The following is an 18,745-nucleotide window of genomic DNA, read 5'->3' as shown; positions in this document are numbered from 1 at the left end:
CAGTAATTCTACATATGTATAAATTATATATAGATCTATATAAATATAAATTCTATATAAATATAAATTTATATAAATGTTGAATATATATACATTCAAATCAGGTTATAGAACATTACCAACACATCAGAAGGCTTCCTCATGCCCCACTCAGTCAATATGCCTTCAAAGGTAATGCCTGCTCTATAATTACAGATACTATTTTGCTTTTTTTTGAACTTAATATACTTGGAGTCATACAGTATGGACACTTGTAACTAGTCCTTTAACTCAACCTTATACCCATACGATTCATCCATGTTGGTATGTGTTATGGCATTTCATTTTTTTATTTCATTCCAAAATGGAAAAAATAAATACAATTGTATTCTAAACTTCTGTTTTGGAAACATACCACAATTTATTTATTCTTTCCATTGGGACTGTTGGGCTATTTTTAGTGCTATTTATGAATAAAGCTGCAACGAGCATTCTTATACATATCTCTTGATGTTCAAATACACTCATTTCTCATGGGTAGGTAATTAGAAGTAGAATGGCTGAGTCCTATGATACACATATATTCAGCTTTAGTAAATATTGCCAAGAGTTTTCCAAATTGATCATGACAGTTTACACTCACGATCAGTGTATGTACATGTCGTACAAGGCTACCACAAAAATCTGCCGGAAATAGCTGGAGTAGTCTTCTAACTGGTCTCTTTTCCTCAACTCTGGGCTTTCTACCATCCATTTTGCTACACAACACTCAGAAAAATGACAGCCTATTAGAGGAATTAATATTTGAGCGGAAATATCAATGAAGAGACAAGGAAGCTGTGCGAATAATGGGTAGAAAGAAAAACAAATGTGAGAAACCCGAGACCATCCCGTGAGCGACACACTTGGGGAGGCAAAGAGGCCTTGGAGGGTGGTGGGGAGTGCGCAGCAGGAAAGATGTGGAGATGAGACCAGAGCAGTGGCCAGGGTCCACTGCAGCCATACTGAGACATTTGGAATATTTCTGAATGTGAGGGGAAGGCACTGGGGAATTTTGATCAAGGGATTTATTTTAAACCACATTCCTTCCAATCCCAAAGACCACGCTTTTAAAAATCATTTTACATCTGCTGTGGTTTCCTCACCCATGCAAGTTAAATAAACTAACACTTTTAACTTAACATTATAAATAAAGAGTCCTTTAAAAATTGAAGGGATGAAAGAAAGGAAAAAGACTGTGGTTATGAAAAATCACCCTGAATAGTTTATAGTCGTCCCTCGCCACTTCGCGCCTCCACGTTCGCCGCTTCACTCTATCGCAGTTTTTTCAAATACTATACTGTATGCTATACTATATACACTACACTATATACTATACTATACTATACACTACACTACACTATATACTAATACTATACTATACTATACTATACTATACACTACACTATATACTATACTATACACTACACTATATACTATACTATACTATATACACTACACTATATACTATACTATACACTACACTATACATATACTATACTATACTATACTATACACTACACTATATACTATACTATACTATATACACTACACTATATACTATACTATACTATACACTACACTACACTATATACTAATACTATACTATACACTCACTACCTATATACTATACTATACTAGACTATACTACTACTATACTATATACACTACACTATATACTATACTATACTATACACTACACTATATACTATACTATACTATACACTACACTACACTATATACTAATACTATACTATACTATACTATACTATACACTACACTATATACTATACTATACACTACACTATATACTATACTATACTATATACACTACACTATATACTATACTATACTATACACTACACTACACTATATACTAATACTATACTATACTATACTATACTATACACTACACTATATACTATACTATACACTACACTATACTATACTATACTATACTATACACTACACTATATACTATACTATACTATACACTACACTACACTATATACTATACTATTCTATACTATACTATACTATACACTATATACTATACTATACTATATACTATACAATACTATATACTATACTATACTATACACTACACTACACTATATACTATACTATACACTACACTACACTATATACTATACTATACTATACTATACACTACACTATACACTACACTATATACTATACTATACTATACACTACACTATATACTATACTATACTATATACTATACTATACTATACTATACACTACACTATATACTATACTATACTATACACTACACTATATACTATACTATACTATATACTATACTATACTATACTATACTATACACTACACTATATACTATACTATACTATACACTACACTACACTATATACTATACTATTCTATACTATACTATACTATACACTATATACGATACTATACTATATACTATACAATACTATATACTATACTATACTATACACTACACTATATACTATACTATACTATACTATATACTATACTATACTATACTATACTATACACTACACTGTATACTATACTATACTATACTACACTATATACTATACTATACACTACACTATATACTCTACTATACTATACACTACACTATATACTATACTATACTATACACTACACTATATACTATACTATACACTACACTATACTATATACTATACTATACTATACTATACTATACTATACACTACACTATACTATACTATACACTACACTATATACTATACTATACACTACACTATATACTATACTATACTATACTATATACTATACTATACTATATACTATACTATACACTACACTATATACTATACTATACTATACACTACACTATATACTATACTATACTATACTATACTATACTATACTATACTATACACTACACTATATACTATACTATACTATACTATACACTACACTATATACTATACTACACTATACTATATACTATACTATACTATACACTACACTATATACTATACTATACTATACTATACTATACTATACTATACTATACTATATACTATACTATACACTACACTCTATACTATACTATACTGTACTATACACTACACTATATTTGAAAAACCGCGATAGAGTGAAGCCGCCAACGTGGAGGCACGAAGTGGCGAGGGGCGACTGTATAAATAAAAAATTCCACTTGGCAGAAATTCATGTATCACGGTAGAGTCTGGAACTGATTAGCCGCGAAAAACGAGGGCCGACTGTACTGAAAAGGATTAACATTTGTATTTTTCTCACATATCAAGCTGGGCAATTACAGCAGCTATGGCTGCTCAATTTTAGTATAGATTATTAAAACAAAATAAAATAAAAACTTCCTGAAGCAACTGCCCTAAAGTGGATTTAAAAATTTTTTTTTCTTTATTGATTTTTAGAGAGAGAAGAAGTTAGAGGGAGAGAGAGGTAGAAACATCGATGAGAAAGAACATCGATTGGCCACCTCCTACATGCCCCATACTGGGGATCAGACCCACAACCTGGGCATGTGTCCTGACTGGGAATCGAACCGATGACCTCTTGGTGCATGGGTTGACACTCAGCCACGGAGCCACACAGGCTGCGTGCCCTAAAGTGGATTTTTAAAATAATTGTCATCATGTGGATTACAAATACTTTTTCCTGAGAGCTTGAATTTGCAAATGCCCAGATTCAGGTGAGCTATCTCTAAACTGTCAGAAGAAACCCACCCTTTAAGTTCTCACCTGTGCTCTTAGTCCACAGTTCTTAGAATTTTCAGATTCCCAAACTGGGAAACATTTAAAAATAATTTATAGAGTTAAAAAGTTTGTTCTCAAGTTCATATGGAAAGAAAAGTATGCAAAAATAGCCAGGAAAAAAATTTAAAAAGAAAAACTAGAAGAGGTGATTAGTCCTGCCAGGAATTAAAGCATGTCATAAGACCCCTGTAAATAAACCTGTGGTACTGAGCACAAATAGAAAATAGATCAGTGCAACTAAATGGAAAGCCCAGAAATTGACTCAAGTACACATGAAACTCGGATTTATGATAAAGGTGACATCTCAAATGCTCAGGGAAAAAAATAAAGTAATTAAAATAATATTAGTAATATTTCTCATTCCCCCTCCATATATGAAACACTTTCTTGGGGAAGAAGGGTGGGAAACTACAAATTTTTTTGCCTTTATTGATTTGAGAGAGAAAGAAAGGGAGAGGGAGAGATAGAAACATCGATGGGAGAGAACGTCGATTGGCGGCCTCTTGCATGACCCCCACAGGAGATTTGGCCCCCACCTAGGCATGGAATTGAACCGATGACCTCTTGGTGCATGGGTCAGTGCTCATCCACTGAACCACACAGGCCAGGTAACCTACAATCTTTAAAACTCCTCAAGCTCCAGCCTGACAAAGATCCTATGTTCATTTCTGGTAGCTATGGTAACAAATTACTCTAAATCTAGCGGCTTAAAACAGTAAAAATGTATTGACTTACTGTTCTGGTGGTCAGAAATGTGAAATGTGCAGTCAGAAGTCCTTAGTTCTTGGCCAAACCATTTTGGCCCATGATTCCATCCTCAAGTCTTCCTCTTTGATGCAGACCCTCCTGCCTCCTTCTTTTAAGGATACCTGTGAATACATTGGAGCCACCTGAACAGTCTCCCTATTTGCAAATTCTTAATTAGTCCACTGGAGGTAAAACATTCACAGATTTCAAGGATTAGGATGATATCTAGTAGATATGAAATCTGTTGTGATGTGCTGTTTTGGTTAAAGTATATGCAGAAAATCTGACTTTGCACAAATATGTAGTTAGGGAAGGGAGACACCCCCCCCCCCCCCCCAGACATCCTTGGACCACACTTAGAAATTCACTGGTGTGGAGGAAATTCACACAGAATTAAGATTAGGAATCACAGGACTGCCTTCATTTAGAAGGGAAAAATCCAAAAGCAGGAAGAGAAAAAAAAAGCATAATAGCAGAAAAAATAAAAAAGAGGAAAACAGGTCATCAGAAAAAGGAAAAGAAAGTAAAGATGGAAGAGTAGATGATAAGGAGAAAGAAATAAAGAAGGAAACATCAGGTGGAAAAAGAGGAAAGGGGGGAATAAGGAGAGGAATGAAAAGAAGCGATGGATACAGCACAGGAAAATAACAATTGTGTAAGATATGCCAGAGATATTGAAGAATGAGCATAACATTATAGAACTACATCAAAGTAATGGAGATATTGCAGCAGTGTTAAATGCTGGAGAAATCTCAAGTGTTTTTAGGAAAGACCAATTGATTTAGTGACAAATATTATAATGACTTTTATTATGGTCAATATGTATTATCAGTGACCCTAAGATATAAGTACTTAAAATGGTATCAAAAGAACAGAAAAAGAAAATGGCATCCCAGAGTTAAGCTATAAGCATAGATAGATTTTAAACTATATTTAATTATATTCTAATTCCTTTAAAAGTTTTAGTTTCAATTAAAGAGTTAGGCATTGCAATTGCCCAGTGAGTTAACTAAAAATAATTTGCCACAACTTGAACATCCAATAATATGGGTTTAATTGGGGTGTAACATTAAATGCCCAACAAGAAGGAATTAATTGGAACATACTAAATGTTTTTCACACTTAAGCATAAAATGAAAACACAGTCAAACAAGCAGAAGGGAAATAATTGGTTTATAATGAATTATAAAGTTGAGGTATAAATCAGCAAGATTCCCCAAACTCACTTATTTTTCCTTTATAGTAAATTTTATTTTTATATTAACTCTAGGTTTTCCTTATCACAAATGCAATACTTAGTTCAGAATAATTAAAATATAAATAATAGAAAAAAGTCAATCACGTGCACCAGATACTCTCGTGTATCCAGACACCACCACTTGCAAAACCTTAACATGTAATTTCCAAATCCTATCCTATGTGTAAGTTTTATTTATTTTAGGTATACTATCATATTGTAAATATTCCATTAATCATGACATCTTTAAAGTGTTCCACCCAAACAAATAATAAAAAATACAAATTTTAATATATATATATTAATAATAACAAATAAAATGTTCCACCCCAGACACTACTGTTAATGTTGCCCCACCCAGTATACTTCAGTTTGCCAAATGAAGTCTTATGGTTTGGTATTAAAATTGGTCCGCCCTGGCCAGTTTGGCTCAGCGGTTAGAGCGTTGGCCTGTGGTCCAGAGAGACCCGGATTCGGTTCCCGCTAAGGGCACATACCTCAGTTGCGGTTTGTCCCCGGCCCTGGTTGGGTTGTGCGGGTGGCAGCAGCCACTCAAGGTGTCCCTTTCATGTCGATGTTCCTCTCTCTCTCTCTTCTTCTCTCTCCTTCCCACTCTATCTGAACAAAAAGTGGAAAAAATGTCCTCAGGTGAGGATAAAATAAATAAAATAAAAATAATAAAATTGGCCCAAGTTTTTTATGTTACAAATAGTGTATGTATAATTGATATAAAATTGATCGGAAAAAGTAAAAAATGGAGGTAAATTTAAAAATAAATGAAAATAGAGATCCATAAAAATTTACAAAAAACCCACAACATCATAATTGCCAGTGCTCTAAACACTAGTAAATGAAACTCAATTCTCAACAAAAATCATCATGGTGATCAATTTGTTTTTTCTTAAATTGCTTTAGGCATTTAGCAAAAGTGAGAAAGCCGGAAGAAAAGCAAAAGTTAACTTCACAGTCCTGTTCTCTCCCAGGGAAAGAAAGAAATCATTTATTCAGGACATAGATTTACAGGAAAATAAGTTACACTCTATCAGTCACCTGGTTTTATTCTTTTAACCTATGGGTCTTAACAATTAACCCTTAATAATTAAAAGCTGGATGTGGCTGTGCCCTGGATGGAGGAGACCACTGTTGTCTCAGGTTACGCCCTTTCACTTGCTAATATAATTGCCGCATACCAACTACATGCATTTTTAAACAGCATCCTGGGACTACTTGATGTGGGGTTAGCTTTTGCTTCAATAAAATATTAGATTAGTGCAAAATATTATGCAAAATTAATTTCAAGTCCACACTTCTCCCACAGGCAAATAAAGTATAATAAAATAGCTTTCTATAATAACTTCTACCTAAATATTACCCCCTGTCACAAAGGCCGATATAACTTACCTGAAATCTGGTAATCAGCTCAATGATGGCAGAAATGTACCTCAAAGACACAAATATTTAAATGTCTGACATTTAAATACGAATCGCTTCTCTCCCCTTTATCAAAATCCAGGAAGAAGTCCGAAATTTAATTCCACTTCAAAATTATTAAAAGTTCAAGAAATAAATCCCACCATTACCATCCTCAATTTATTTCTCTGCTCACTCTCCACCAGAGGGGTCTCACAGAATCCCAGGTAATTATTTTCTTCATTGGTTTTCCCAGGAATGAAAAAAGATCTTTCAGCTTTTAAAGTTGAACTAATTGAACCCTAATCTATTGATGACTTAGATGACAAATAAAGACCTTAAAACAACAGTGCTATTGTTTTAGGTACTATTGTAGCTAAAGAATCTTTAATAATCACGGGGGCCTGCCATTGTTATACAGCCCCTCCTCACACAGTTTGGAGAAGACGAGCCATCCCCACGTGCTCTTGCATTCTTCCTGTTATCTGGACTCTACAAAAATTGCCAAAGGTTCCTGTCATTGAAGGAGGGTTCAGACCACCACGATACTATGAACAGAGGAAAGATCTGCTTGGCTTCACTTCAGCAGGGTTCCAATCAGCCTGTGCAGACCGACGGAGCATACAACCTGTAAGGGTGATATCAACGGGTAGGACAAGGGGTTATGTCACCATGGCCACCCTTTATCAGGAGGCGAGGAGGACAGTATGGATCCACCTATCTTCCTGACTTCTTTCCTGGCAGCTAACATTGGTGATGACCCGTCTTCCTGTGAAATGTGGGTGTCTGCAGTGGTGATGCCCAGAGTCCTGGGTTTTACATGGTCAGTCCTCCGCTTTCCTACCTGACATTTTCACACGCTTACCGTTGCCTTTCTCTGCAAATCGCTCAGCCCTGTGAATCCTGCCTACTGCAGAAAGTTGGTCCTCACTCTGTTTTTCCCCAGCTGGAAACTTATGCTCAGCAAAATCTTCAATCCAAAGTACATCTGATCCTTCTGAAGCATGTGCCTTAAAATTCTGAAAAGGACCATAAACCTACCTCGAAATTGTCCTTTTGACAAATTTTCCACTTCCCAGACCTTGAATAACTTCTCGTACTTTAACAGTTGCAGACACATTCTGTTTCGCCAGTTCTTTTTTCTACTTCAGTGGAATATCCCCCTAGTGTTCTGTTTCTTCCGTTGTTTCTTCTTTTAGGCAGGCTCAGCGGATCTTAATCTCCTTAAACTGTCCCTTTTCTTCTCTCCTAAGTGTACTTTCGTTTTTTATTCTCACTCTTTGCTTTAGGACCAAGACATTATGTTTAAAATTTTTGTTATATTAAATGTTTCACTAGCCCAGGACTAGACTTCATCTGTCAAGGTGCTGCCTGGTTTCCCTTAGTGTACTTCATGTTCCCTGTGTCTTTCCTCTCAGACCTAACTACGTGTTTCCCTGGTGTGCCATTTAAGGTCTTGTTGTATTGAAACTAATATAAAAATAAGATATGCCAATATTATCGTCTCAGGCTCCTTTTAAATCTATCTTTTTTTTTCCCCCTTGCCATGTTAATGTGTCCCATTCCTCAATAAATAATTAGCCCGAGTGCTTTCATTATAGACTTCGTGTCTGAAGTTAAGCAGGAAGCCTCTTAATACTTCTTGGATCCAGGCTATCTCAGGGCAACATTCCAGATTATTCCATGAGGCCAGGCCTCTTCTTTTCTGTTAGGTGTCTCTGACTCAAATCAACCCAATAACTCACGCACTGCTGCCCTTATAATACCATTTTAAAAGCAGTAAGTTTTCAGTAAACCCGCTGAACATGAGCTTTATAAAGTATGGGGATTTTTCTCTTCCTTTTTTCCTGTGAGGTATTGAAAATGCTTAAGAAAGCATTTTTTTAATGAATAAATAAATCTATATTATTAGCCTGTCATATAGATCTAGTTTGGTTTCAATAACCTTGCCTCCTTTTCAGTGTGTTTCTCCTAGACTCCTTGACACTTCCCCAGTGTGTTAGCTGTTTCCAGAGTTAAAATGATTCCCCAAGCTTGATTCCTCTAACATCTTGAAATTTCTCTGCTGTTCCAAGTTCTTATACTCTTTAGGTGCTAACAGAGTCTCCATGATAAAGCATCCCACATGCGAGTTTTCCTTACTGACCCTGACCTTGGGATGCGGGGAAATCTCATTAGCAGTTTCTTCGACTCCTTTAAAATAGAAACGATATTTCCATAGAAATAGACACCCCCATTCTATTCATCTATTCATTAATAAGTATTTACAACTCCTCTGTGGTTGAATATGCTGACTGGCTCCTGAAGGCAACATCCATGGTCAGAGCTTGTACAATTAATAAATCAGACATGATTTGAAACCATGTGTTAGAGGGGAGGGGGGTGGTCCTCCAGCTGATGACAGACCACGTAAATACTGGAAGTGATCTACTTTACAGTGTTTTCCCTCTCGTCCTGAATACAACTAATGGCAAGATTAAGTAGAACAATGATTTTGTGATTTTGGCTACTGATTTAATATGCCAATTAATGCTCAACACTAAAATTTTAAAGCAAAGCCTTTCTGCTCCTGCAAAGTCCTCATGCTCTAAAGCTCGGTACCCATGTGACACATAGCTTGTCTTTGAGGTTTAAAGTCACAGCTTGTATGCTTTGTTGGGAAAATACAGGGAGGTGAAGGTCCCCCAACAACCAGCGTGTACAAAGCTTGTATACGGCTCCCTTTGAGGTAAGCTTCAGTGAGACTAAAAGACTCTCTTTTCTTGGTTCTCTAATCCCTGGGTTGATGGCACCTACTTAGGTGACCTCTGTTATTCAAGGTCAGCCACAGAGACATGGATAATAGCGTTGGTTAGAAACAGCCTCCATTGTCGCCCCCTTTGAAAAGAAAACTACCTTGAATCTCATCACTAAGTGCTGAGAAACATTGAATGCATTTATTTATCTAAATGATGTTTATGAACACAGCCTAAATGATTGAAAGTGCTTTAGATGCTGGAAATTAAATGGTTCACAAAAGCCACATGGTCCAATCTGGCCACAAGGCAGACGTTAAATAAATAACCACACAAACACGTGTATATACTATTTTATCAGTTTTAAAACATTGTTTTCACGTTTTGTTGTCCTTCACCATTCTATTGTGCCTTAACAAGCTGTGGTGTTTTACAGTCTCTGAACGCCAGCCTGGACAGTCATCACACACCTGTCATTGCCGGCATAGGACTGAGCTGTCCACTGTTGTCTCTTAGTTTGAAGACGTGTATTGTTTCAAACACACTGGTGAATTTCAGTGACATTTGAAATGCCTCCAAGGATAACAGAATAATCTTTCCCTGGAATTAAAAATGTTGTTTTTATGAAAAAAATACAAATAAATAAACAAGCACACACACAAAATAGGGCAGGTGTGTTAAGTGTAGTAAGAGGGGAAATGTAGTTAGTAGTCAGATCATGATAATAGCCTATAGCTATATTAGTGAATTTAAATGTTATCCTAAAAATAATGGTAAAATATTGCATTATTTTAATCAGGTAAATAACACGATCCGACTTGTATTCTAAGTGATCAGTCTGCCTGCATGGTGTAAGCTGATTGAGAAACAATACCAGAAGGGGAACCACTTAAGAACCTAGTAATGGTGTAGGATGGCAGAGTAGAGTAGACATTGGAAAAGGTGTGCAATTTGGAATACATTTAAAGAGTCTATTGGATTTGATGGTAAACTGCATTTAGGGAGAGAGAAACAGGGAAGTGTCAGGATGATTCCCAGATTTCTAGATTGAACCATTGGCCATATGATTATTAAGGGGGTGTCATTTTTTTTCTTTATTGATTTTAGAAAGCAAGGAAGAGAGAGAGAGAGAAAAAAACATTGAGAGAGAACACCGGTTGGCCACCTCCTGCATGCCCCCCACAGGGGATCGGGCCCACACCCTGGCCTGAGCCTGGACCGGGAATTGAACTGGTGACCTCGTGGTACACGGGTCAGCGCTCAACCCTTGAGCCACACCAGCCAGACAAGGGAGTATATTTTACAGGATGGATAAGACTGGAGGAATGGTTAAGACTAGAGTCCACTTGAAAATCGAGGACAATGTATTACTCACTCATTATGTCAGTCAAGGCAGTCAGGAGACAGAAAATACACTGTTTATTAGAAAACAGAAATGAAATTTCAATATAAAGAATTGTTAACCAGTAAAACATGGTTAACTAGTAAAAGTAATAAGCGGATTTTGAGGGAACCTAGAAGCAGTAGGTGAGAAAAGGCAGTTACTACCCTGGGCTGAGTATGAAAAGTGATGACAAAGAGGAAGGAACTAAGGACTCTGAGATGCCAAAGCCCTGCTAATGCTGAAATTCACACTTTTGCAAAGAGCTGTAAGGCTGCCACAGAGAGGCCCAGCCTGCCAGGGATGAGGAGACTTGTCAGAGGGCTTAGACTGACAACAGTGTGTGGAAGCAATCAACTTCCAGTGTGCAGGAAGACTGGAGCCTTCAGAGGGGCTGCTGGGAGGGAGAACGTGACCTGAGAGCACAGCTGGGGCTTGATGTGCCGGCCATTGGGGTCTCCTGCTCAATCATAAGAATGGAGACCTACCTACCAACAGTGCGCGAGGGTTCCTTTGTCTCCACACCCTCGCCAGCACTTGTGTGTTGATTTATTGATGGCAGCCATTCTGGCAGGTGCGAGGTGATACCCCATTGTCATTTTCATTTGCATCTCTCTGATAATTAGTGATGTTGAGCATTTTTCCATATGTCTCTTGGCCATTTGTATGTCCTCTTTGGAGAAGTGTCTATTCAGGTCCCCTGCCCATTTTTTAATTGGATTGTTTGTCTTCCCTTTCTTGAGTTGTATGAGTATTTTATATATTTTGAAAATTAACCCCTTATCAGGTGTATCAGTGGCAATAAGTTCTCCCATACAGTGGGTTCCCTTTTCATTTTAATGCTGGTTTCTTTTGCTGTGCAGAAGCTTAATTTCCTCAAAAAATTAAAAATGAAACTGCCACCCTGGCTGGTTTGCTCAGTGGTTAGAGCTTTGGCCCAAGGACCAAAGAATTGTGGGTTTGATTGTGGTCAAGGGCATGTACCTCAGTTGCAGTTTGGTCCCCGGCCCTGGTTGGGGTTGTGCAGAGGCAAGCAATTGATGTGTCTCTCTCACATTGATGTTTCTCTCCTCGCCCCACTCTATCTGAAGATAAATGAAAAAGTATCCTCAGGTGAGGATTTAAAAAAAAAAAAAACTGAAACTGTCATTTGACCCCAGGATACCACTTCTAGGAATATATCCTAAGAATTCCAAAACACCAAGAAAGAATATACACACCCCTATGTTTATAGCAGTGTTATTTACAATAGCCAAGATCTGGAAATAGCCCAGTAGCCCATCAGCAGATTTGTAGTGCATTTACACAATGGAGTATTATGCAGTTATAAAAAAGAAGTATCTAGCCCTGGCCGGTTGTTCAGTGGTTAGAGCATCGGCCGGCAGACCAGAGAAACCCAGGTTTGGTTCCCGCTAAGGGCACGTACCTCATTTGTGCTTTGTCCCTGGCCCCAGTTGGGGTCATGTGGGTGGCAGCCAGTTGATGTGTCTCTCTCACATTGTTTCTCTCTCTCTCTTCCTCCCTCTCTTCCTCCCTCTCTATCTGAAGATAAATGCAAACAATGTCCTCAGGTGAGGATAAAAAGAAAAGAAAAAAAAGAAGTATCTATTACCCTTTGAGACAGTGTGAAGGAACCTGAGAGTAATATGCTGAGTGAAATAAGCCAGAGAAAGACAAGCATCACATGATGTCCCTTGTATGTAGAATCTAATTAACAAAATACAATCATGAATAAAATAGAATCAGAGGCATGGAAACATGGAACAGACTGATGAATCTCAAAGAGAAGGAGGGTGGTGGGCAGAAAGAAATTAACCAAAGAATTTATATGCATATATGCATTGCTCATGAACACAGACTATAGGGTGGTGAAGGCCTGGGGTGGGGCAGGAACCAGGTGGAGGGGGACAATGGGAGGGACAAAGAGAGGGGACATCTGTACTACTCTCAACAATAAAGATTTTTAAAAAATAGAATGGAGGCCTTGAACCTGGAAAGAAAGACATTTCCTACTGTTACCACCTTGAAGTCACCCCAGTGCCCTCTGTTGGTGAATCTTAACATTCTGCCAGCTGGCAAAGTCTGTACACATCCCAGCTCTGTGATCACCAAGCAAAGTGAACAGCAGTCAATTTGGAGCTGAAAGACAATGAATTGATCATTGGTACAGTAATTACATGTTAATTATTTTTGACAATACAATTACTTTACTGTAGATATATTAGTTACTTTATTCTATACTTAGGGGACTGAATGAATATAATGCTATTATTAACTAACAATTATCGACAGCTGTCAAATAAAAACAACTTTGACATAATTACTAAAATAAGTGGAGTGATTACATTATAAGCTAAAATAGTTGAATCACTATATTGTACACTGCAACTAATATAACTAATGTAACATTAGTATTCCAACTATATGTAAATTAAAAATCAATTAATCAGTCAATCAATCAATTAATTAAAAGAACAGCTCTGGGCATTGGTCAGGAAAAACTTTATTAGAAAACAATTTTGCAAAAGAGGGAAAGGGATTATTTTAATGGGAGGAGGAGCTATTGCAGAGGGAGACACATCTGCCTGTGAGATCTTCAAGTGTCTCAAAAGTCAGGCAGAAAGGGTTTTTGTCTTTTATAGGGAGTAAGTAAGGCTAAAATGGGTGGGGCCATGGGACAAAAGAATAGTAGATAGTAGATCAGAAAATGTTTCATCCTGGGGCCTCAACAATAACTTGGGAGAGGCTGTTAAGGAAGGTGGTATGCTGGTTCAGCGGAGGGTGTATCAGTTTGGAGCTTGTGCCTGGCCCTGTCCTAGGTAAACAAGGAAGCATACAGGAGTCTTATCTAAATCATGTGGGGGGAATAGTTCTTAGGAGTAAGGCTTTTTCAGATGCACAGAAGGGTTGGGGGTGGAGGGTGGGGTCTTTAACCTCCACTGTTTTAGGATCACAAGGCTCAGTTAACATTTAACATTGTCACTACTGATCTGCATGTAAAATAAACATTGTTCTTTTCAGGCTTGTTTCTATAATAAACAAGCAAATCATTTGCCTTCATTCTTCCCAGCAAACACATACAAAAGTCTGAAGGCTAGAATAAGCAAAAGGGTCTCTTTCAAATTACTTGAACCTTACAGTTTAAAAAAAATAAGACAAAAGAAAAAGCTAGAACAACAAAGTTATACAGTAAGGCTTCCATAGAAAAGCTTCCTTTGTACCAGATTTTAACTAAAAGGACTGGAAACGAAAGTATTACCTAGTGCTTAGCACTCAGGGCAAATCCTGACATCACTTATGCAAAACAATATAAGAAAATGAATTTGTAATTGGAGCTAAGAAAAATGATAATAAATAAAAAAAGAGATGCAAATTAAGTGCAGAGTTTAACAAGCAGCTACTTTACTTACTGCTTCCCTGGCTAAAATTCTGAAAGACAAAGAAATGGTTGTGCTTCTACCTTCCACGCCTCTCTTTTTGCTGTGTTTTCACACGTAGACCAGAGCAGAACAAGCCTGAACTGCAACTATTTAAAAGTATCGCCCAGCCCGTGTGGCTCAGAGGCTGAGCGTGGACCCATGCACCAAAAGGTCACCAGTGTGATTCTTAGTCAGGACACATGCCCAGGTTGTGGCCTGATCCCCAGTGGGGGGCATGCAGGAGGCAGCCAACTGATGTTCTCTCTCATCCATGTTTCTCTCTCTCTCTCTCCCTCTCCCTTCCTCTCTCTCTAAAGTCAATAAAGAAAAAAAAAAATTTAATTAAAGTATCTGTCATTTGCTGTCAGTATCTGGAGAGTGTTAAGAATATTTCAGTATGAAATACTAACATAACTTATGTAATCACAATGAAATGTTGATGAAAGTAATGTTAACAGTGATAATGAGAATACAAAAGGTACTAGCCCTAAGAAAGCCCGATCTTAACAGGAAAGAAGAGATTTTAACATCAGGCCACGAGACATTATAATATTGATTCTTTTTTTTTTTATGTTATCTTTTTTATTTAAAATACATCTCAATTTTAACTGCCATTTGTAGGAGGAATATATATATATATATATATAGATATATATTTTGTTTTGTTTGTTTGTTTTTTACTGAGAAATGCGATTGCCTGGGAGAATTACCTTAATTTGTGAAGCCTTTTGTAATTTCAGGTTATCTTTAAATCATCCCTTTCAATCACTCTAGTAAGGAGATAGATCCAATGCCATGCTTTAAGAGACAATTAATTTTTAAAGTGAGAGGGATATAAAATTGGTATGTACCTGCCTTGAAAGAATTCTATTTATTACTCTGCCCTATAGAAGATTCCAAGTTTACAATTAAAGACATGTCTGCAGGATTATCAAAATATATTTAAAGTCACAAACTATAAATTAGCCAGAAAAAATTATACTATTTACCTCTCCTTGTCTAATCCTCAGTAATAGCCTTCTATTCTGTGTGACTGAAAACCACAAAGAACTTTTCTTCTTTTTCTTGATCATTGCAATTGGCCATATAAACTCAAATGCACCAATTAATCAGGAGCTAAGATTGGAACATGGCCAGCCTTCAGTGACTGGGCCTCTCTATGGACTCTTCACTCTCACCCAGATAAGACTCAAACAGGAGCACTGCTGGGGTCAATATTTGAGAATCATATTAGCTTCCATACTTCATTTACTGGTTATTCCAGAATACATTTTAATAACTTATCTTGCTTTAATATTGTTTTTAAATAGGCAGCACTTATTTCTTAATGCGTTCTTCCATTATCCTAAAGAAATTATTGCCGAATAGCACACATCTTTCATAAATTTTCCCTTTAGCCCCAGCTGGGTGGCTAGTTGGTTGGAGCATCATCCCACACACCAAAAGGGTACAGGTGTGATTCCCCTTCAGGGCATATGTCTAGGTTGCGGGTTTGATCCCTGGTTAGGGTGCCTATGGGAGGTAGCCGATACATGTTTTTTTTTTCTCACATCAATGTTTCTCTCTCTCTCTGTCTCTCTCTTTCTCTCCCTTCTTCTCTCTAAAAATCAATGAACAAATCCTGGGTGAGGATTAAAAATAAATAAATAAATTTTAAGTTTATTATCCCAATCTCATTTGCCACTAATCCATGTCCACAAAGCAACAACACACCTTGAAATGATTATTTTTCATTACAAATTCATCTTGGTTTGAATACACAGACTGGTGTACAGTACTTTCTATACTTGACACATATAGAGAAATTTATTTATTACAAGGAAATGAGTGAAGAGACTGGGGAACAACTAACAGGCAGATGGAGGACTCAAGTGGGATCACAGAAAAGTTGAATTTTATAAATATAGGAACAGAGCCCCCCCCAAAATGACTTGCAGCAACTGCAGTTTGATGAGGAGAAAGTCATAAAATAGTTATAAAAAACATACCAATGGAAGTTCTCATACTTCCGATTGAGGAAGGTTGAAGGAAGAGAATTTTGTGTGAGGCAAAGAACAGCGAGGTAATGGTAGCAGGTAAAGGTGTAAAGCAATGGCCATGAGCCAAGAAATGGAACAGAGGGAATGCAGTCATTTTGTCGTTGACTTTGCAAGGGCCTCTGCAGATCCCAGAGTTTTGTATTTGCACACATGGAGCCCCCGTGATGTGATCTAATGGACTCAAATGAATCACTCATTCTTTTATATTTCTGGCCTCGATAATCCATACCACATTTTATTGAGCACACTCAACATTTCATCATGGAAACTTCAGAGAAAGGAAAGAACATGCTATGCATTCATGAGTCAGCATTGTTAAGTTCCTAGTAATCTGTTTGGATGAAAGGTGCTCTACAGGGTAAGCCCATCATTTACATAAATAGATTACATCTACAATTGGTTTGCAAAAGTTTCTTAAGAGAGTTCCACCTCTTAATTATTTTCTCTGAGCTCCTTCTTGCATAACCATTGCTTATTGACAACACTGTAATGCAATTCTTTCTCCCCATAAAGGGTTTTATTGATTTAACTAGCAAGACAGAGTAACTCAGAGAACCATGGAGGAGCTTCCATAATGATAAAGAAAGATAAAGCATGCAAAAAATATAAATAAATAAAAACACTTAGATAATAAAATGCAAACAGCAGCCGAACAATCATGCTTACTTTTGTGTGTTTTACACAGAAAGAGGGGCCTTCCAAATGTAGGTAAAATGAAAAGAAAAGAATGTTCACTTCATTTGCTCCTTTATTTTCCTTTTTTTATTTCTGAAGGGTACCTTAACAGAAATTGCAAACACTGCTAGTAGGAGAGCTGGTTGGAAATAAAATCTCTTGGCGGTAGATGTTTGCAACTCTGAGATTTTGAAGCATTTGGTTTTTGAGTCAAAAAGCTCTCCAAGAGTGTTACTGGGAAAATGATACTCTTCTTGAATGGACCTCATTAATGGAAGAAATCAAGGCTAGCAAGCTACTTCTAATAGGAGTGAGACTCAGAAAAAAGAAAGTAGTCATATTAATGATGAGGGTTTTTTGTTTGTTTTGGTGGGTTTTTCCCCCCTTTTTTCTTTTTGCTCTAAAATTGGCTAGATAGAACAAACAAAATTTTATGTTGACATTTCAAAACTTTCTACATATTTTGTTTGTTTGTTAAGAAGAACTTTTTTGGGTTGTTTTGTTTTGTTTGCTTGTTTGTTGTTTTTTGCTATGAGTTTTTAGTGCAAATCAAGGAAAGAAGGGAAGAGAATGATTTCACTGAAAAAGTAAGATTTAAAGAAGCACAGTTTTCACTAAAGTGAGACTCTCTGAAGGTTGTTTTTATTTTGGTTTGTTTTTATTTTGGTTTTGCTTTTTAAGAATACATAAGGTAGTAGTTAACAGAACAGCTAAGGATTTAAAGGACACTGAAATTTAAACACATTATTCTCTTTATTATAACCTGCCTCACTTTTCATGAGATTTTGTATTTAGTATACCACTGTTGCATAATTTCACTTCAGAATTTTTACCTCTATTGATCTTATCATGATAAGTTGCATCTTCTCTACACTTGGTGTGAGCACGCTGAATTTGTAAACAGTTTGAGCATTCTGATGTTTAATATTATCTATGTAGCACCTGGATTGCAGAAAATACCAACAACATGGGATATCTCTTACAAGGCATATATATTTTGAGGCTAACAAAGTCTAAGGAAATATTTTTTGCAGTTTCTGCACAAAAGCCCAAGATCTAAAATTACTTCAATATAGGAATTAAAGATTTGCTCTGGAATTTAAATTGATATGCCACACAACATAAAAATTACCTACACAGTTTCATTGATTTTTTAACAGCATGCACACAAATTGTGGCCAATTACAATTTGTACCAGTTAAAAAGGAAGATAATTTTCTTTTCATCTAAAGATTGTTAAGCAAGAATCTGAAATTCCTTGCCTTCTAACTACTGTAAATAACTAACATGGCTTTGGAAGGAACC

At 36.6% G+C, this 18,745-nt stretch overlaps 1 pseudogene; it reads right to left on the bottom strand.

Moving 5' to 3' along the window:
- Positions 1–624: 624 nt before the first annotated feature.
- The window catches only part of LOC118624978, a 73,201-nt pseudogene continuing 55,080 nt past the window's right edge, over positions 625–18,745 (bottom strand).

Source organism: Molossus molossus, unplaced genomic scaffold (genome assembly GCF_014108415.1).
Source record: "Molossus molossus isolate mMolMol1 unplaced genomic scaffold, mMolMol1.p scaffold_m16_p_1, whole genome shotgun sequence".
Taxonomy (NCBI): Eukaryota; Metazoa; Chordata; class Mammalia; order Chiroptera; family Molossidae; genus Molossus; species Molossus molossus.
The sequence above is the reverse complement of the archived record's forward strand: the minus strand, read 5'-3'. Positions and strand labels throughout refer to the sequence as shown.